We start from the raw sequence: 7,751 nt of genomic DNA on the forward strand, positions 1-7,751 counted from the left end.
TAGTTGTGGCATGTGGGCTCAGTAGTTGTGGCTTGTGGGCTCTAGAGCACAGGCTCAGTAGTTGTGGTGCATAGGCTTAGCTGCTCCATGGCATGTGGGATCTTCCCAGACCAGGGCTCAAACCCATGTCCCCTGCAATGGCAGGTGGATTCTTAACCACTGCACCACCAGGGAAGTCCCTACAGTTTTCATTAGATCCTCCAAAACAATTAAAACCACTAGAGGAATGAAATACTGAATATTCCTTAGGAAACAGCTGATAATTATTCTGTTTTTTCAGTGTTTTTGATAGATATTAGCGGCAATGTGCTTAAGATTATAATATTTTGCCCTAAGTAAGTAGACTATAGCTACTGAATTTGGCAATTGAATGAAAGGTCATATGCTTTAGCAATCTAATGCAACTGACAACCTAAGGTGAAAAATGAGAAAACTTACTGGACCATCCCTCCTCTACTCTGAAGCAAGTTTACGTAGTATTTGAAGGTTCTTCAAAACTCTTCACAAAAAAAATATACATATGAACATGTGAAAGTATACACACAAAAATTATATGCAGAGGAATGAACAAAAAAAACCCCCAAAGTTCTACACCATAAAATGTCGTAAAAATATAGTTGCATACATAAACCAGCTGAATGTATTCAACTGTAATCATAAATAGTGCACCCATGGTGGGAAGTGAGTGTGATTTGAACCTGAGCTACAATCTACCTGGGTAAAGTCTGGAAAAAAAATGACTGAGACATAGGGCATGGCTTCCATCTGATAAATGGGGTGGGGTAGAGAAGAGGGTTGGAAGGATAATAATACTGTAGACAACTAGTTCCTATCGAGTAACAGGCATAATGAATCAGAAGGGTCCAAGGTAGTATGGCAAAGAGAAGCTAACCCTGGAAAAAGGAGCTTGAAGAGATCAGGTGAGGTACCCAGATAGTTCAAAGAGAATACATCAGGGACCCAGGCAAGGCCTGCTAGGCAGGTTGGCTCCCATGTTAGGCATTATTTAGGGAAACAACAGCTAAATGTTCCTTTAAGTGTCCAGGATGTTGAAGGCCAAGATATCCAAGGTCTGACCTAGAGAGGAAGGATAAACCCAGGACTCTGGGTGGCATTCATAGAAATCCTTGCTGCAGCGTATCACAGAAGGAATGACCCAGCCCAGTGACAATATACAAGAAAGCAAACTAAATGAGTTACATACTGGAACTCATGGGGAAACCCTTGATGAAGGAAACACAAGAAAACAAGGTGAGAACCAAGGAAGCTGATCAGTTGTAATGCCGTAATGGAAAGATTAGAGCAACAAGCAGTTGAAGAGATGAAGTGAGGGTCAGGAATATGGGTGCAGCCAAGATAGGTTCTACCAGAAGAGATCTCTCATGAGGTTTCAGTCATGTTGTTGGCCAGGGCTGCAGTCTAATCTGAAGACTCAACTGAGGGAGAATTCTATTCCAAGCTCACTCCCATGGTTGTTGGCAGAATTTAGTATCTGGACAGCTGTTCAATCGAGGGCCTCAGTTCCTTGCTGCCTGTTAGCTGGAGACCTCCTGCATGCAGTTCCTTGACACATGGGCCTCTTCAAAGGGCAGCACAACCTGGCAATTGGCTTCCCTCAGAGCAAGGGAGCAAGGGAGAAAAAGAGAGCCCTTAAAACAGAACCCACAGTCTTTCTCCAAACTAACCTCAGAAACAACATCTTATTACTTTTGCTGTAGTCTGTTAGAAGTGACTCACTAGGCCCAACCTACTGTCAAGGGGAGAACACAGGACATGAATACTAGAAGAAGGGGTACAATGGAGGCCCCATCTTAGAGGCTGTGTATCATATTACTCAGATCTAAAAACTCTATCCCTATATTTAATTGTCACAAATATCAAATTTCTGGCAGTGATGATCTGACTGGCCCAGTTGGGGTTAGAATTTCTCCTTTGGGTCTGTTAGCCTTGGCCAGATGGGGCAAGATCATGTAATACATTTTATTATTTTTAGACACTTCTAGAGAATAGGAAATTGTTGTAGGCTTGTTAGTCACATGAAAATTTGTAACAAAGATACACTATCAAGCTATTATTACAACTATATATAAACCTAAAAAGATTACTTGAGATTTAGTATTGGGAAATCAAGCTAAGGAATGTTTTCACTCAGTCTCATTGATGATTGCCTTATTCTCTAGAGCTAAAGGGAGAGAGTGAGCCATCATTTTATCACCTGCAGAGACAATTTAATGGGACAATTTAGACACATCTTGTCTAAGTCAAATTAGAAGACTCTCAGAATTATGAAGGAAGTAGTGGGGGAGAGAATAAAGAAAACAGATATAGCAGAAATAAGACCAATAAAAGGAGAGATTTTTCAAGAAAAATTCACTTGATGTCCTTGAAAGTCAAGGCGTCTCAAAGGTAAATAGAAAATCATCTTTGCTGACACTGACACAATATTTACATAAAGGCAGATAACATAAGGTAGGCTGAGTATCACTGCTTTGCTTCGATTGTCTTATTTTTAAAGTTATTCTGTAGGGAGTTCTGCTCTCAGTAATGGTGGAGTTTCTTGCAGACCAAGACTACAGCAAAAAACAACTGGAAAATATGAACAAAATTTAAAATAAAAAAAATCTATTTGTAGATATCAGAGAGGTACCAAGGCAGCAAGGACTTGAGGGGCTAAAATCTCAGACAGAAAAGGAGTTCTAAGAGATAAGCCTGACATTCAGTGCTTCTTTTCCCCTTAAGGCATCACTGATTCAAAAGTAGTAACGAAAGTTTGAGAAGCTGAGCAAAAAGCAGTAGCTAAATGGCTGAAAAACAAAACTGGTCTTCCTGTAGTCTTACAGAACTTGTGGGGGGGAAAAAACCTGGAGGTTCAGGACCTAAGAAGATAGAGGAAACCTGGCAATCACCCCTTACTTTTAGTTGAAACCCTCAAAGGCCTACACCTAAGGAGAGACCAGCTCCTATAAATACTAAAGCTCACCTTCTCATTACAAAATCCCTGGCTTGATTAAGAGAGTCTAAGCTTACCCTAACTGACTGTCAGAAGCAAAAACAAACCCTTGCAAGAAGAAGACTACACCATTCAGGGCTTCAAATTATCTCTTTAATTTTTCATAAACCATTTTCAGTATTAAACAAAAAATTACTAGTATTCCAGACAAGATCAAATGACAAAAACTGAAGAGATATCAGAGAAGAGAAACAGATCCACAGAAGAACCAGATACTGGAATTATCAGACTTGAACTTTAAAATAACCATAATGAATAGGTTTGAGAAATTAAATGACAAGAGGGAGAAATTCCATAGAGGAAACTGTATGAAATATGAAATGGAAATTCTAGAACTGAAAAAAAAATCACATTTAAGAACTCAACAGTGCTTAACAGCACACTGCACACTGCACACAAATAAAAAGATAATTAGTGAACTAGAAGACAGGTCAGAAAAATCATCTAGACTGAAGCTCACAGAGATAAAAAAGAAAAAGAACGGGAATTCCCTGGTGGCCCAGCAGTTAGGACTCCTTGCTTCCACTGCAGGGCGCCTGGCTTCAATACCTGGTTGGGGAACTAAGATCCTGCAAGCTGCGCAAAGGAACAACAGTAAGGCTAATAGTTGGCTTCTCAACAAAGTGAGGAAAGCCAAAGATAATGGAATGACACATTCAAAGTGTTGCAAGATAATAACTGCCAAGCTAGAATTCTATACTCAATAAAAAATGTCCTTCAAAAATAAAGACAAGAAAAAGAGAAGAAGACAAAAACATTTTCAGACAAACAAAAACTGAGAGAACTTGCCACTGGCAGACCTGAATTAAAGGAATACTAAAGGGAATTCTTCAAATAAAAGGAAACTAATCCTAAGTGGAAGCACAGATAAGCAAGAAGAAATTTAGCAATAAAAAGGGTAAATAAGAAGGTAAATCCTGAAGAATATTGAGCTGACATTTAAGGATATGTGAGAACAGGTAAAAATAAAGAATTTATGGAATGAAAAGCTATGATCTTCCAGGAGAACAATTTGCAGATGAATTAAAGGAGAGAATGTTTACTGTCCAGATCTGAATTGTGGCTGGAAAATTAAGCAGAAGGACTATCTCAAAGCAAAGACCTTAAATACAAACAGAAATCATGATGGAAAATACAAGACTTAGAGGATAGATCCAGGAGACCTAATACGCAAATACTGGCAGTTCCAGAAGAGAAAAGAGAACAACAGATGGCAAAACTTTAAAAAATACTATAGATTGAAAATATTTTGTATACAAAAATATACAAAGGCTCAAAAGAGCGCGCGTCCGTCGGGTGCTCGCGTGGGGCTGGTACGGCACTGCTCAGGGCTGCGAGAACCTGGTAGCGCGGCTGCAGCCTTGGCGAGGCCGGGAGGAACCGAGCGGCGGGACGGGCCGAGGACTGAGCTAACTGGACAATGGCAGTTAAGTAGGTTTTGAAAAATGTCTGAAGTTTAGTGAACTGCATCTACATTCTGCCTTTTCCCCATCCTTTACAAAAGATTAACGGGATGTTTGAGAAGAGAGCTGTATTAAAAGAAGAGTGTTACAAATGGCTTCAGAACCTATGAATGCAAAACAAGCTAGGAATCGCTTCACAAAGGGGAAAAGGCAACAGCACCAGCAAATAAAGAACAGATCTTCACTTGGTGATGGTGATGGAGAAGACTCCTTTATCTCTGATGCCAATGAAACTTGGAAAGATTTTCATGGTTCTCTTCTTCAGTTTTATGAAAATGGAGAACTCTGTGATATCACATTGAAGGTTGAACTGGTGGCTAGAGCTTGCTGTGAATACATGAAGTTACATTTTCATCCCTCCAGTTGTCTGGCAGTAAGAGCCTTTGCAGAAAGTCACAATCGTATAGACTTAATGGACATGGCAGATCAGTATGCCTGTGAGCATTTTCCTGAAGTGGTGGAGTGTGAAGACTTTGTTCGTTTGCCGCTGTTGCCAGTTGATTTTCTTATGGGTGCTGTGACAAAAGAACAGATTGTCAAACAGAACCTAAAATGTAGAGATTTATTGGATGAAGCAAGAAATTACCACCTTCACTTGAGTAGCATGGCAGTACCTGACTTTGAATACTCCTTTCGGACTACCCCAAGGAAACATACTGCTGGTGTGCTATTTTGTGTAGGTGGTCTAGGTGGATCAGGTGACCCCTTTTGCTGTATCGAATGCTATTCTATCAACAAAAACAGCTGGTTCTTTGGACAAGAAACGAACAGTCGAAGGCGACGTGTGGGTGTAATCTCAGTGGAAGGTAAAGTGTATGCAGTGGGTGGACATGATGGAAATGAACATTTAGGTAGTATGGAGATGTTTGATTGTCTCACTATTAAATGGATGATGAAGGCATCAGTGAACACAAAGAGGCGAGGAATTGCCTTGGCCTCCTTGGGAGGCCCAATTTATGCAATTGGAAGGTTAGATGACAACACTTGCGTCAACGATGTTGAGAGATATGACATAGAATCTGATCAGTGGAGTACAGTGGCACCAGTGAATACTTCCCGTGGAGGAGTTGGCTCTGTGGCTCTTGTGAACCGTGTTTATGCAGTAGGTGGCAAGGATGGAGTCGCTTCTCTATCTAGTGTGGAGAGGTGTGATCCACATCTCGATAAATGGATAGAAGTTAAAGAAATGGGTCAGTGAAGAGCAGGCAATGGAGTTAGTGAGCTCCATGGTTGTTTACATGTTGTTGGTGGTTTTGATGATAATTCTCCTGTGAGTTCAGCTGAGCGGTATGATCCTCGAAGCAACAAGTGGGATTATGTAGCAGCCCTTACCACTCCCGGGGGTGGAGTGGGGATCGCAACAGTGATGGGCAAAATCTTTGCAGTTGGTGGTCATAATGGCAATGCATACTTAAATACAGTAGATGCATTTGATCCAGTGCTGAATAGGTGGGAGCTTGTTGGATCTGTGTCTCACCGCAGAGCTGGAGCAGGTGTAGCTGTGTGTGCCTAACTAGGCAAATTCGAGATGTAGGTCGTGGATCCAATAATGTGGTTGACTGTATGTGACTTGAGTTCTAGCCACCAACAATTTAGTCATATCTGATAGGCAAGAAAGACTACCAGGATTTTGTAATGGCCACCTTTGAACAGTTTTAACTACTACTAGAGTCTCATTTAAACGTAAACTGTTGTATTGTGACTACGTGCAACTTTTGAAATTGTAGCTGAAACTACTAGTAATAAAGTTGATACTTCCCACTTTAACAAATAATGAAGTAGGGAAGGAAGACACTCTAACCGCCAAAACCTTGAATTTCCTTTTTTTAAAAAACTATGGATGAATCAAAATGTAAAATGAAGTCATTTGCTGAGCTTTACCTTTTGCCTAAAGGTGTTAACCTTAGGCAGTAGACTTTTCCTAGGGGGATATTGTGAACCTATTCATCAACACAAGGATATCAGGACACATAACAGACCTGCTCCATTTGAAGATCTTTTCTACTTGGTGCTGATGAATTTTTGCCTTGTTTTTTTCTAGGTGTTGATTTTTCAATCCCTTGAATATTTACAGAAATAGGAAAAATGTTTCATCTTTCTGAGTGCCCTTTGGCTGTGTTTTCAGAAGCTTATAGGAATGCTGTAGGAAGCCCTTAATTTCAGTTTGAATTGTTAGGACACAAAAAGATCTAACTGAACTAATTCCACCTGAACGAATCTGCACTTTTATTTTTTCATCTCATGCCGAAAGGATTTGTTTCATAATCAAAAATTGAACCAGAGGGGATATTAGAGGAGAAGGCTTTAAAGTCAACATTATTCTAGTGCCCACTCGAGAGCCTTGAGAGGGAACGGTGTCTGTTACATGACTCCCCAAAGAGGGGACTCCAAAAATATGTTTAACTCTCTTCTTTGATTTAATCATTTCATTTTGAACCCAAGATTTATAATCTTTCTATTTTTCTATTTGCCACCATCATAGTTTTTCTAAACTGTACAGAATCTGGATTTATTTATTATCAGAAAATGAATGCATTTTTAAAAAAACCCTTTATAGACTGTAGTTGAACTGTTGATTACCTCAAGTCCATCATTACCAATAAAAGATATTGTAAAAACAAACCAAAAAAAATACAAAAATCAACTACATTTTTATATACCAAAAATGATTAGAAATTTTAACTTTACAAAGGATATTGTTCATAACAGTATCAAAAGACATATAAAGTGCCTAGGGATAAAATTACCCAAAATATGCAAGACATATTTTAATAAAACTTTATTGAAAAACACTAAAACACACTTAAATACATGGAATTATATACTTAGTCTGTGAGTTGGAAGAGTCACCTAATAAAATGTGAGTTCTTCTCAAATCAATCTATAGATTCAATGCAATTCCAATCAAAATCACAAAAGGTTCCATGTGTGCGTTTGCACATGTCATCTAAGCATGCACTTGACAAAGAGCATATATCATAGATGGCACCATACCAGATTTTTTTTAATACAGAATGAATAAAAGTTCCTGTGGACCATTTCATACAACACAGGGAATAGTGGCATCATGAGACAAAGTGCTTTCAGGGGGTCTGCTCTTCTAGAGCAGACTTCCTCATCCTTCTAAGGCTTGGGTAAATATCAGTTATGCAGGCACTATGTTTATTTAGACACTATGCTATAAATTGCCTTCTCTGTAAGAAAATTGAAGGATAAGACTATTTACTACTCAGAAAGCTAAATACAGATCCTTCTTATGTGGCTATTCAGGCTAAGGT

The 7,751-nt window shown here is 39.3% G+C and overlaps 1 pseudogene across 1 annotated transcript; it reads left to right on the forward strand.

The window, feature by feature from the left end:
• Window positions 1–4,377: 4,377 nt before the first annotated feature.
• On the forward strand, window positions 4,378–6,042 carry LOC307194277 (annotated as a pseudogene). Its single transcript has 2 exons — window positions 4,378–4,777; window positions 4,949–6,042. The product of its transcript is annotated as an uncharacterized misc_RNA (transcript).
• The last annotated feature ends 1,709 nt before the right edge of the window (window positions 6,043–7,751 follow it).

The sequence above is a fragment of the Stenella coeruleoalba genome (genome assembly GCF_951394435.1).
Source record: "Stenella coeruleoalba genome assembly, chromosome: 11".
Lineage (NCBI taxonomy): Eukaryota > Metazoa > Chordata > Mammalia > Artiodactyla > Delphinidae > Stenella > Stenella coeruleoalba.